Source organism: Peromyscus leucopus, chromosome 8b (assembly GCF_004664715.2).
Source record: "Peromyscus leucopus breed LL Stock chromosome 8b, UCI_PerLeu_2.1, whole genome shotgun sequence".
NCBI classification, from domain to species: Eukaryota; Metazoa; Chordata; class Mammalia; order Rodentia; family Cricetidae; genus Peromyscus; species Peromyscus leucopus.
In genome coordinates, this window is record NC_051086.1 from 4,527,640 (window position 1) to 4,541,515 (window position 13,876).

The following is a 13,876-nucleotide window of genomic DNA, read 5'->3' on the forward strand; positions in this document are numbered from 1 at the left end:
GTTGCCATGGCTCCTCTGTCTCCATCCACTCCTAACTCCTAACTCCATCCACCTTTCCAACTTCAGCCCCCAGCTTCCTCAGGGCCTTTACACACACGCTTTTGGTTGAATGTCCTTGCTTCCCCCCTCATCTAGTTAATGTTTATCTACCAGCCACTCTTAACTCAAAACATCACGTCAAGGAAGGCATCTGGAATTAAACTCCTGACACCAAGTCCAGCCAGCCTGTGTTTGTCTCGGGGTTTATATTGCCACCCCTCTGAGTAGCTTTCCTTCACAGAATTGTCACAGAGCTGTGCTATTACTTGAGTCATGGATGTCTCCCACACTGGGCCATTGCAGTCAACCATCTATCTCTGGTGCTCAACACAGAGACTGGTTCATAAAAGATGCTCAGGACATAGGCACTGCAGGGATGGACTGATCAATTAGTTAATGCTTTGCTCTTAGGCCAGAGAGATGACTTGGCGGTTTAGAGCACTCTTCGTTCTTCCAGAGGACCAGAGTTTGGTTCCCAGCACCTACCTACATAAGGCAGCTTAAGACCACCAGCAATTTCAGCTCTTATGTATTGGACAACTTCCTCTAGCCTCCACAGACACCTATACACATAAATTTTAACAATAAATTTGGTTTTAAAGAGAGCTCTGCACTAATTACTGCACTATACTATACCGCTTTCAGTTTTGGACTTCATCCCTGAAGTGCTTACTTTGTGTTAGACTTTATGTTGGGGACTTAAACACCTTCGATCTATCTTGCTCTCAATCAGCTGGCTGTGTAACAAGAGTCACATGACTACTCGCCAACAGAACAGTGTGTCAGGTCTTCCAATGGGCATAAGCATGGGGCTTGCTGGAAGCAAGAGGAAACCTCCTATGCCTCCCTGGGAGGCTTCACAAAGAACAGAGCCCTTACGCTGAGCCTGAAAGGAAAAGGTGGCCGAGAAAATCCAGGCAGACTCAGCGTTTCAGCTGACAGACCCCATGCTGGAAACTTGGAAGGCAGGGACCAATTTTGGAAGAAAAGCAGCCAGGGTGACGACCAAGCCCAGCCTGGGGGGGGGGGCTGGGGAAGGAAGGCAGGGAGGTGCCTTGCACCAAGAACCAAGAACTGTCAGCAGCAGCTAAAGATGGCAGCCACAGAGACTGGGTAGAAGGGCCTGGCTGTGAGATCTCAAATTTGAGGAGTTCCCTCTGGAGACATTGCAGAGAAGAGTGTTCACATTTCAAGTGGGGGGACTCCAGCTCTAGGGAGACCAAGGTGGCCTCACACCTCTTCCCACCCAGAACCTAAACTGTCTTTTTCTTAGGGGGCTCAGCGTGGCTGACCTTGCTCATTCATTGCAGGGAGAATTCATTTCAGGGTGGGAAATTTTTTAAAAAGTACAAGATTAAGCAGTGTAATCAGCTGCTGCTGAGAATTGGAAATGCAATAAATAATAATAGCGTTGAGAGCTGTTTTTAATAACTCACCAGTGTAATTTAGCCTCTGCTTCTTGGAGCATATGTAAAATATGTCAGAATGGGTGTACTGGCAAATGCCTCATTGCCAGCCTCTGAAGACAAATGTCTTCCCAGGAGGGAGGGGGATGGAGGAGAACTTGGAGGACCGCTGAAAATGAGATGCAGGAAGGCAGGCATTGTTCATGTGGACTCTGCTAATCCCACACTGTGACCTTTTGCCCAGGTGACAGGTCTTGATGGGTTGTCTTCAAAGGTGGACAGGTTAACAGCAATAACACTAGAGGACGGGACTTCTATTCTAATCGGAGGGAAAATGAGTTGTTTTCGGGTCACCATTTGCATGCCATTGGTGTTCTGATTAACAGTCATCCTGGTTTGTCTAGTACAGCAGGTCCCTAGGGAATGGAGTACCGTGGCAGTATTTGCCTGACTTCCTTGCGTTACTCAATACTTCTGCAACCACTGAGATCTGTTGTTCCAAGTGTTTGGTGAATTCTAACTACCAGCAATCCCTGTGGACTGCCCCACTCACTGGGGTCCAGATTGTCATAATGGAGCTAGGAGTCTTCAGCTCTTAGGAAGACAACTCGACACCCTTGAAATGAACTGATCATTGTCAGACAATGATCTGACTTCAGTCTGGCTGCCTGACTCCCCCACGAGGTGAGGACATTGACTGTGACACCCGGTACTGATAGTCACCTGTCACTCCATCCCCATCCCAATACTGTGATGTTGCTTATCGGGGACTCCATCCTTCAGATGAGGAGACTGGAGCTTGGGTATTTTCTCAGGCAAGAGCTAGAATGTAATTGTCTTTGGGGCCTGACTGCAGTTCCATCTGACTTTCAGAGCCTATGTCATCAAGCTGTGCAACCCTCTCCTGCCAATTTGTACAGTTAGGGGGAGATGCCAGAAGCCATGTGTGTAGTTCTCAGCAATCGAGATAGAAACTGGCAAATGACCCTTTAACCGAAGGACATGGTTTCTCTTCAACATCTGCGTCTTTGTCAAGGTTTAATTAGTGTCCTGTCACTGGCCATCCTTGTCTGGGCCACTCTGTGCTCCTTCAAAGCCTCAGGTTTGCGATGTACGAAGTGCATTTTACTAGTTGAAGTGTACATTAGGTAAATGGCTTTGGAGGGTTAATTGGCAATAGCTGGTGAATGAGAAAACACACCTGTGAGGCAGTCATCCTCGTGGGTGTGCTCTGGAAGGCAACTTCTCCCACCTCTGTACATGTTTGGGGGCCAATATTCTTTGTTGTGCTGCGGGGCTGCTGTGTGCATCTGGGAACTGCAGCATCTCTGGCAATTTCTTCCTATGAAGCAAAAAATGAGGGAGGAGGAGGAAATGTGAGAGGAAAGGAGACAGAGGAGAGGCCCCAAGTTAATTAGCTTAAGCCGGAATGTAAGGCTGGGTTACACATGTGTGCATTGTCTTGGAATTTCTGCTGAAATTCTGACAGAGCCCAGAGCCCAGAGCCCTCCTGAGAAAGCAGAGGAGGAAATATGGAAACAAGCCAGTGAGTATCCAAACACCATTACTCGCTGGTTACTTCAACTGACAATGGCCAAATTTTGCTCAGACTAACACAATGACGAGCCACTGATGAACCACACAAATGCTGGCCCTCGCTGATGGTTGTGTTCAGTGCCTTTTCACTGTCGGTGGAAGCAGAACTCTGCTCTCTGGCCTGTTTTAATCCAGAACCCACAGCTCTGCTCCTGGGCCTGGAGCCAAGGAAGGAGAGGCAAACGTTGAAGAGATTAAAAAGGGAGATGTGTTACAGGCTCCAAGTTTGGAGAACTGGTTCCTGACCATTCATTCCAAAGGACAGGGGACCCTGAAAACAAGGCCCAGGCTTCTTCCAATTTGACTTCCCTGATAGCTGCAATGAGATTTCCCCCAGTATTTTTTTAAATTGCAAGGGGAGAAACCAGCAGGCTTCTCTACAGTGGTCCCCCTTCCCTCTCCTGGGTCTCCATGGAGCCAATTATCAAACAAGAAGATCCTAGTTGAGAACTGGCTCCCGAGGAAATGGGAATGGAGGGTGGGAGTAGGGTTATGGGAGAACAGGTGGGGCATGATGGGGGTGGAAAGTCAGCCCAGCCAGACCCAGGGAAAGCTGCCTAAAGCAAGGCACCTCCTCCCAGAGACAAGATTATGAAAGAGAACTGCTAGCTGGGCGCAGTCTGTCTAACATTGCACTGTTACATTGACACTAGCGAGATCCCCCTTGATTGCTGCAATAATTAAGACAACAGAGGAAAGCTGAATGGAGTCAAGCACGCTGCCTGCTGCATGGGAGCCAGGCACAGGTAGCTTCCCTCCCTTGCCCTTGCTGTCTTTTCTCTGCAACAGGTCATGTTGTGTCCTATCTGAAAACTTGATTAGGAATCATGGCACAGTATGTTCTTAACAAGGATTTGTTGAAAAGCAGAAATATACAAAGAGTTTAAAAGAGATAAGCAGTAATAACTCCTAATGGGATTTTCTGATGTTGTTGACCTTCTGATATATGTAAGGCTTTTCTCCTGGTCTATTCACAGTGTAAAAGATGCACACATAACTTAGGGAGACAGAGACCAACTGAGCTAGGAAAGAATAAGGGAGGAGGGAAAAGGAGGTAGGAAAAAAGGTAGACATCATTACTATATTATTGTACGATTACAATCATCATTAGAAAACTAATTTAAACAAGCCCAGACTGTGCCCCCAAAAGGGCACCAAGCAAGGAGCTAGGCTCAAGAACACAGAAACAATTTTCTCATTTTGACTGGTGATGGGAATAATAATTATTTTTTTCTCTGAACCATTACCATTTTGCAGTTAAATAATTTGCTTTCAGGTCAGATCAGGGGCTCTTTGGTGGTGCTCTGAGGAATTCTTTCATTTCTTTCGCACCTTTTAAAGAAAAGAAAACTCCAGGTGCAATTATTGGCATTATATTTATACCAACTGCAACAGAACATTCCAGAAAATGAGGTTCCTACCAAATTAGTTTATCCAAATGAAATTTAGACAGTGCCTTAGCAGGGAGCATCAACTGAACAGTTTGTCTCAGCGGCCCAAGAGCTGGAGAACCACTCAGAGAAGTCGCATGCTAGCAGCAAGCCTCGTTGAGTCAAGAGCATATAGGTGGAGTATTGCATGTGTTTTCAGTTACCCAAATGGATGGCTCCCTCCTGTGGGTCACTGATCCACAGGGTCCCTACATTAGCTTCAGATTACACAGCAGCGAGCTAGCTGGGGGATGCAGATGTAACTAGCTAAAATAGAATTTGATTTCACGACTGCTTGGGGTAGACACTCAGGCAGAGTTTAAGCAACAAATTATTCTCAGCTGAGAACATCTGCCTGGAAGGAAGAGTTGTGGCTGAAGAACAGAAATTCAACAACCCAGAGATTTCCAGAAGTCTGAAATAGACCCGTTACATTCCCCAGATCAAAACCTGTCAACTATACAACTATGACTTGTCGATTCTGTTTGACAGATGAGAAAGCTTAGGGACCAAAAAGGAGGTGAGTGAATATGCAATTCAGTCAGTCTGGCATCCTCTTTGCTCCATGCTAGTCACTGTGTGCCCAGGAGTGTGCCAAGTACCCCGTGGTACTGCCTTGCTTCGGTATTGCAATGGTCTTATGATATAAGAGTTACTACCGGGCGGTGGTGGCGCACGCCTTTAATCCCAGCACTCGGGAGGCAGAGGCAGGCGGATCTCTGTGAGTTCGAGGCCAGCCTGGTCTACCAAGTGAGTTTCAGGAAAGGCACAAAGCTACACAAAGAAACCCTGTCTCGAAAAACCAAAAAAAAAAAAAAAAAAAAAAAGAGTTACTGTCCATACGTAAGGACACTGGATCTGAAAGTTTAAGTGAAGGCTGAGGTTACAGCTCAATGGTACAGTGCACACCCAGACTATGTAAGGCCAGATGATTGATCCATCGCATGGAAATGAGAAAGAGAAGAGATTAAAGCAACTTGACTCAGGTCACCCATCTGCAAGGAGACAGAGTTAAAATTCAAACCCAGGGGCTCTATGATTATTTGGCAGAAATTCACTACTTATAAGGATGGGCATCTTGGTTCCCAGGATTCCTGAGAGACCTCACAAAACACAGCAGGACTTTCATGTCAGAGTGTGAGACCCATATTGGAACCCGGTCTTTTGAGGTATCAGAGTCAGAAAAAAGTCAGAAGCCTAGTACCTACAACCCATCGTCACCCAGCGAGCTTCTCTCACAGGATCAAGCCTTTGTTTCTTATAGCATATGCCTGCTAGTGTCGGACTGAAGAAAGCCAGCAATTGAAAATTCCTGGCCAAAAATAGTAATTTGGGATAAATTAGTGAAAAAATTGTCAAGTTCTGTGCATGCTTAGATCGCCAATGTAAACAGATTTACATTATAAAATCCACTGGAAATAAGAAATAGCAAGTTGCAAAATGAATTTCACAAATGGCCCAATAAGAGCAAAATTTTCTCATCAAGTGAAAGGTAGGAGTTTAAAGTGGGGACGTGGGTAGGGGAAGCTCTGTACAGTCACACAGGTGGATGAGACTGCTATGGGAGAAGCATTTCCCAAAGTCAGTGAGTCATGACATCCTCACAAATGCCAAGCCACAGACACAACTTTTATCAGCTGGATGTCTAGGGATGCTGCAGTCTTGGACTCAAGTGGGTGGAGCCCCATCCAGGGGACCTGAAATTCCCTCTGTTCTTCCTGGGGTTGAGGAAGAGTTCTGTGTGCACCTTGCAGTTTCTTGGAAGTAATAGTTTGATGTTCTGCTGTCTCTAAAATTTAGAATTATGAGACAATCAGAAGGGAACTTTGCCTCTGAGTCCTTGGAAGTCTTTAAACTCTTACACGACGACAGCAGAGCAGACCGTGGAGCCACCATGTCCCCTTGCACCATTCATTCACAGAGGACGGTGGCAAGCCATTAACTCTGGTTTCCTGCATCTCATAGATACCAAAAAAAAAAAAAAAAAAAAAAAAAAAAAAATCTGGCGGTAGAATGAAGTGGAAATGTGTGTGATGTCAAATAGGGAAATAAGTGAAAGTGGGGGTGTGGCAGAATCCCAAGAGAGACGGTGAGATGGAGCTGTCTGCTCAGAGCTCTCATCTAAGCACGCACGCATGAGTCTGCAAAGATGAAGGCAGAGGCAAGAGGGTCCAGAGCAGCGTGGTCCTGGGGACTGAGAGTTGCTAGAAAGGAAGCAACAAATAGAAGGAAAGGGACAGGTGAGGACAAGGCTCAGGCTAGAGAAGCCAGAACAAAGGGCTGGTTTACAGGAAACTTGAGGGTCTCACATGCCCATTGTCATGTCACATGTCTGGATACCCCAATCCTTGTGGGGTCACAGGCACTCTCCCTCAGAGGGTAAAAAACATGCTTAAATAAGAAAAGTCTGCACAGGTGGATTGGTCCAATTTCCATCCAGATCAGTGGGATCTGGAAGGGGATTGTGGCGTCTTGTAAACCAGAAGCAATGAGAAGAAATGCTCATTTACAACACTTGCTGTTTCTGAGGTATCAACGTTTCTACCATGCCAATGGCTGCTCTTTTAATTTAGGAAAAAATAGCTTTATAAGATAATACAAGACAACTCTAGGTACTTTCATTTGGACATGGTTTGGCTCCCAGGCATTCATGTATTGAAGGCTTGGTCCCCAGAAGGACAATGTTGAGGCAGTGGAACCTTTAACAGTTGGGGTCTAGGAGGCAGTAATTAGGTCACTTGGGGCTCCCCCCACCGAAGTGAATTAATGCTGCCTGAAGAGCATGAGTCAGCTCTGGCCATAAAGGGTTCTGAAACAACTTATTGTATCACCGGCAAACCTGGCTGTCCAGTCTCTTGCCCCAGGTCCACACACGCTCCCACCATCACAATGCTGTCTCCTCTGGTTCCCTCACCAGAGTCAAACATGCAAATGACAAGAATTGTGAGCTAAATAAGCTTTTTATTTATAAAATGCCCCACTTGTTTTGTTAGAGCAACAGAAAACTGAGTATTACTCCAGGATACCATTGTCCAGACACCAGTGAGGTTGAACACAGACACGTAAAACTCAGACATGTAGACTATTCCCCCTTTTAAAATAAGAAGAGAGCTGGGTGGTGGTGGCACACACCTTTAATCCTGGCACTTTGGAGGCAGAGGCAGGTGATGGATCTCTGTGAGCTCAAGGCTGGCCTGGTTTACAGAGCTAGTTCTAGGACAACCAGGACTACACAGAGAAACCCTGTCTCAAAGAAAGGGAAGGGGGAGAGATTGATGCTCACACTTAGTCATTACTATTATTTTAAATAATATATGTGAGAAAATAAGATATGTGAGAAAATAAAATAAGATATGTGAGAAAAACTTCAATAATGGGTCACCCTTTAATCCAGTCCCTTAATTCTGTACAGAGGCAACCAAATTCACCAATGATCATTATATCCATCTAGAAATATTTTATGTGTATATTAGGAGATGTATATCTGTTTTCAACATTAAAATGGTAATGTGAAAACAAACTTATTTTTCCATGTAATGATATATTTTTAGAGCCCACACCGAAAGATACATGGGTATGCCATATTGTTATAATGGCTACATGGTATTCTTTTTCCTCATGCCCTATAGTGATAAGCACGGAAAATTTTTCAGTCCTTTTTTTTTTCTATAACCAGGTGAACAAAGAATATGTCTGTCCATATTGGTGCATGTAGGTATTCATCCCTACAAGTAAAATCTCTGGATGAAAGAAACATATTCAGTTTTATTTAAATATTTGCATTTCTGCTGACAATCCAAGACAGTCCCCTTCCTCACACAGTTGCCAACACAGCATGTCTCCAAGATGTGGCCCAGTGTTTCTTAGTGCATCTCTGAGACCCTCATTCTGGTCTCTCGGTGAAGGTCAGGTCAGCTGAGCCACAGAGGAGTCTGGGCCCCCCTGGAGGTGCAGGATTGTGCCAGAGGTCAGGTGTCTGTGAAGTCTCCAGTCTTCCCCCTTCAGTGGGCTGGATACTTTCCCCCAGCAAGCTTACTGCTGGCATTCTGTGTAAGAGACTGAAGTCTGAACAGAACCTGAACGTTTAGAACAGCATCACTCCTTTGCTTCCCTGTATTTTACCTCTGGATGGGCTCTTTCCCTGCAGCCCTGGGATCACGTGCTCAGCTTGACCACCACCTTAACTCCTGACACTGTTAGGAGACTGCCAGGACACAGACATGGTGGGTGTGCCCACTTTATGGTAACTTTCTTGGTGATCGTCTCCATAATGTCAACGTTAGAATCGCCTGTATTCTAGAACCAGTTTGTCTGATTTTTCACTGGAAAAGTAAAGACAAATTGTTTGGGGAGGGTGGGGGAGCTTTCAACTCTGGGTCTGGGATCTGAAGCAATCAGTGTCTTTGTCTTTAAAACAGTGTACACTGGCACAGAAACCCCTGAATCCTTCGGAGAATATTCCATGAGGTGTTGCCAATTGATGTTTCTCTCTGCTAGCAGATGTTTAGGAGCTGGTTAAACCTTAGGAGAAATTACCTTAAGAAACCGGGAAATAAAAGCAAAGATTACCAAGAAACATAGAGATTGCAAGGTAGGAGGAGAGAGGTGGAGGGGGAGTGGAAAGGAGGGAGGGAGAAAGTGAGAGGAAGCGAGGCTGGTGGAAATAACCGTGCACTTGGAACAGCAGGAAAGAAGCGCGGTTTTCCAGCTTTAAATGCCTGTCTGGGTCCTGCCTGCCCCCCTGGGATCAGAGATGTTGACAGAGGGCGAGTCGGAAGGGCTCCAGACCTTGGGGATAGTGGTGGTCGTGTGTTCCTCTCTGAAACTATTGCACTACCTCGGGCTGATTGACTTGTCGGACGGTAAGCGAGCCCTGGAGCTTCCCCGTTTTATACGAATGTGTTTTCCGGCTTTCGATTGCTGTAAAAGTAGTTCAGAAGAGTAGCGCTGAGTCCTAGAGGATTTGATGGCGCCGCGTGCACCAGCCTTCCCTCTGCGGTCCTGGCGCTGTCCGTGGTGCTGAACTGTGCCGCGCCCCGGAGCGCATGTGAGTCCCGGCTTGCTTGCTGAGTGAAATGAGCAAAGTGCATACTTCTCCAGGAAGGTGTCTGATAAATATGCACATTTTGGTAGGAGCCAGAGACTTTTAAAAGTCATTATGATGTTGATTAACTTTCAGTAGCTGAAAAGATTATAGGGAGGTAAAATGCTAATCACAGCCCAACAATGAGAAAACATTTAACAAACGCTGGCTCCTTTCCCTAACACTCAACCTTCATAAAGACCCTCGTTCTAAAACCACTTTATCAGCTGTGACTTTAATTCCAGTTCTTAATGAGAATGTAGCTATAAATCCAGGTCACCAGCATTGTTTATGATTGCAAAATTAGTAGTGGTTTGGAGCATTTGAGTTCCTCTCTTCTGGTTATAGTAAAATATATAATAGGTAGTTTTTCAAACTGCAGTCTCTTGCATTGCTCTGCAGAACACAAGAACTTGCTCATATGTGACCATTTGAGTAATGACAAGGAAGTGAAAGTGTTGATTACCCTGATGCTGCTGGTATGAGTGTGTGTGTGTGTGTGTGTGTGTGTGTTAAAGCTTCAGGCCATTTCCCTTAGAAATTTGCAATTAGTATGCTCTAATCAAAATGTTTTAATGTTGAAGATAATGGAACTTTGAAATATACCTGGAGTTGATTATCATATGCTGTATACATGTGCCAAGTTGTCACATGATGTCTCACAAACTTGTACAATTGAATTAAGAAGTTTTAAAAATAAAAGAATTAAAAGCCACATGAAACAAAGTTAGTAGCAAGTTTTTCAAACTTAAGGGAACTCTACTTATTTTCCTTCCTTTTTGTGAGATGCTGTTCCCAATACAGTTTCTCTGTTTGATTTTTATCACATAAAACTAAGACCCTGGAAAGATCTGAAATTTGAGGAGCAGAGTATTAAACAATGCCAGCCTTCAGCAATCACAGTCCATACATACATACACAAAGTATATGCAAATGTATGCGATACACATTCTCCGATAACTGCATAGCATGGGCAGAAGTTCCCTTCCAACAGGCATTGCACGACTAAATTCTACATAATAACGAGATATGGTTTGTATACCAATAACTAGTTAAAATACCAATCACTTCTTAAGAATCTGGGTCTCCTTTTGATGCTGTTGTTGCTGTTGTTTGGTTTTTCAAGACAGTGTTTCTCTATGTATCCCTGACTGCTCTGGAACTCATTCTGTAGACCAGACTGGCCTCGAACTCACAGAGATCTGCCTGCTGAGTGCTGGGATTAAAGGTGTAACGCCACCGTGCCTGACCTGGGTCTCCTCCATTAGGCTGGATGTGGTGGTACCTGCCTTTGGTCCTAGCACTCTTGAGGCAGATGCAGATGGATCTCTTTGAGTCCAAGGCCAACCTAATCATAAGTTCCAAGCCAGCCAGGGCTGCAGACTGAGACCTTGTCTCAAAGGAAAGAAATCTTTCTGGCATGTTTTAATTTTAGAGCTAATTGTCTTAACTGAGCTTTGCAGATTGCGATGATAGCTAAACTCTGAGTCCCTTATCTCTGCTTCAGCCATTCCAGCCAACTGGACCGTCTGTGTTGGGCCCGTGTGTGGAAGTAATTTTAGCTCTAGCTAAAATGTAGTGAATCGATAGTTTTATAACCCTAATTTCCTGAGATGTTGAAAGCTGATGCACATTTAGAAATATTTTTTTCCTTAAGAAACACATGAAATCTAAAAATCTGTATGAATAGTTCCACATGCGCAAAGAGATGTAGTCTCTTAAGTGTACCCTGTCAAAGACCCAAGCTCAGCTGACCCACCCATAACAGACACAGTATGCTTCTGGTGCTCAACAGATTCCAAGGAAACAGGTTTCAGCCCTGCTCAGAGCTTCAGAGTAGCTACTAACTGACACTGTGAGTGAGTGCATGTGCTGCCCGCTTCCTCATGAGGCTAAGGGTGATGTTGAAACATTCTGTTCTTCCCTTCTTGTATCCAGAAGTATCCATCTACCTCCCCAGCCCACTCGTGCTTCTGAAGATTGTAGCTTTCCTACTTTGCTACCAGGGAGGACGTCAGTCATCCATCTGATGTTATAGAAATGGGGAGGGGGTAAAGTTAAAAAAGTAGGGACATACATTTAGCACTATTGCTAGAAGCCCTACATGAAGGAAAAGAAAGAGTGAGCATTTATTCAGTACCTACAATGCATCAAGAATAGTGTTAAGTGGATTTATATTCACAAGTGAGTGCAACCTGCAGAGTAACACTTTAAGGAAAATAAATAAATAATGCTGGAAAGTAGATGTCATTATTCCTTTTACATAAGAGGGCAGATTGAGAAAAGTTAAATAAAATTTCCGAAGATGCAGCAGTTGCAAGGTGGAAGTGCCTGCCTCTAGAGTTCTACCTTCTGCTTTATACACCATCAGTAAGTAAGCTGGTCCAGATGAGGTCTGCAATCTGTCGTTAAGCCTATAGCACACATGGGCTCATAGGCTAGGGCCCCCACAATAAGGTGTGGAGTGTCATTTTTCATGTGTCTGACATTAGAAGCTCTGTTAACTTCCTGGAGTGAGTACTGTAGAAAGAGCACACCTCCAGGAAAGAGCTCCGGTAGCCACGTGACAGAGTCACTCCAAGGGGAGTGGCACACCTTTGTGGAACTCATCTGTAGTCTCTATCAGGATCTTAGCCTTATTCTTAATATATTCTCTTAGGGGCAATGCTAGAGTGGTGCAGAGATGTGGGGTACAGGGTCAGAACGGCTGAGATGCAGACCTGGGTGTGCTCTACATTATTAGTGAGTTTCAACAAGTCCTTTCTCCTCTCTTTCATTTTCCTCATTTATAAGAAAGAGAAATTAGTACAATCATTCTATTAATTTCCTAGATGCTGTATACCATGTTACTACAAATTAGATGTTTTAAAATAACAGACAAGTACCCTTTCATGGTTCTGGAGGCTAGACGTCCAAAATCAAGGTGATAGCAAACTCTGGAGTCTGCATCTTGGGAAGGATCCTTCTGGCCTCTTCTACCTTATGGCACTCCAGGTGGCCTTTGGCTTCTGGCAGTGTGACCCAATCTCAGCATCCGCCTAGCCTCTTCTCCTCCCTGTGTGTATCTAGCTTCATGTGGTGATTTCCCCTTCTATAAGGACAGCAGTCATGTTGTGTCAGGGCCCACTCTAATAATCTCATTGTAACTTCATTATGTCTGCAAAGACCTTATTTCCAAATAAGGGTTGGAGTTAGAACTTCAATAAGCCTTTTGGGAAGATACAATTCAATTTATAACAATTGGGGGTGTGTAATTCAATTCATAACAGCAGCAGTCATGTTCCTATAGCTGCATAAAGAATTAAATGAAAGACACACTGGGAAAGGTCAACCTTCCTACCTACAGCTGTGCTTCATCATGCTTAATACTTCTTTGACCTGAAAGCATCCCCCCCAAAAGAATATAATATTCATTAGGGGGAGAAAATAATGCATTGTTATACTGTCTCTGGGCAGTATAATTCTTTCCTTTGGAGTTGGTATAGAAGTTTCTCAAGTAAGACTCCTAGAAATACCATTGCCCTGTGAGTTGTCATCACACATACTCAGTTTTCACTGTGGTACCTGCTAATCAACTGAACTCCTCACTGCTTCTACCTAACTGAGGATTAGCAAGTGCTTCAGGGGGTGGGGTAAAGGCAGGTGAGCAGATTCTAGAAGTTCAGAGAGCTTTACAAGTTCATTAGCTGTCTCTCTGTCACATGCTGCTTGGTGGGCCAGCCTCACCAGCAACCTCATCTCTACTAGGTAAGATCACTATTTTCCCAAAGAGTCATGTCTAGCCATACCTATAAGCTCCGCCATAGCAACTTCAGAAGGCATTCACTATTCCACGTCAAGTCACCAACTAAGACAGTGAGGCATACATCAGTGTCTCTCAAACAAGGTCTCTCACCTATAGCCACATCTTACATCTCCTACATCTAAGTTGCTCTGGAGGCTTGCTACATCCACTTGAAAGTGATAAGATTGAATACAGTTCTTAAGAAGCCCACTATCATATGTGTCTGGATTCAACTTATCACCTAATACTTCATAGATTACCCATCCAGTGTTTGACCTGGACATCAGAACAGTTCTGATATACAAAGGCTGCATATTGTTGAAGAGCCAAATTCATAAGTCTAAAAAACATTGAGACTTGAGCTCTCACTTCAAACAGAATGACCATGAAGTAACTACTTCAAGACTTATTTTGAGACTTTGGGTTTCTTCTCTAAATATACATAGCCTTATGCTTAAATTGTGCCTGGAACATGCAAAATATCGCTAATCCACTCAGCGTGCATCTAGGCTATTTCTCTTGGTGAAGTCCTCATGAC

The 13,876-nt window shown here is 44.4% G+C and overlaps 1 protein-coding gene across 4 annotated transcripts in view; it reads left to right on the forward strand.

Moving 5' to 3' along the window:
• Kcnip1 (potassium voltage-gated channel interacting protein 1) overlaps nucleotides 1–13,876 on the forward strand; it is a 379,007-nt gene that overhangs the window by 308,386 nt on the left and 56,745 nt on the right. The gene's annotated exons all lie outside the window — the stretch shown is intronic.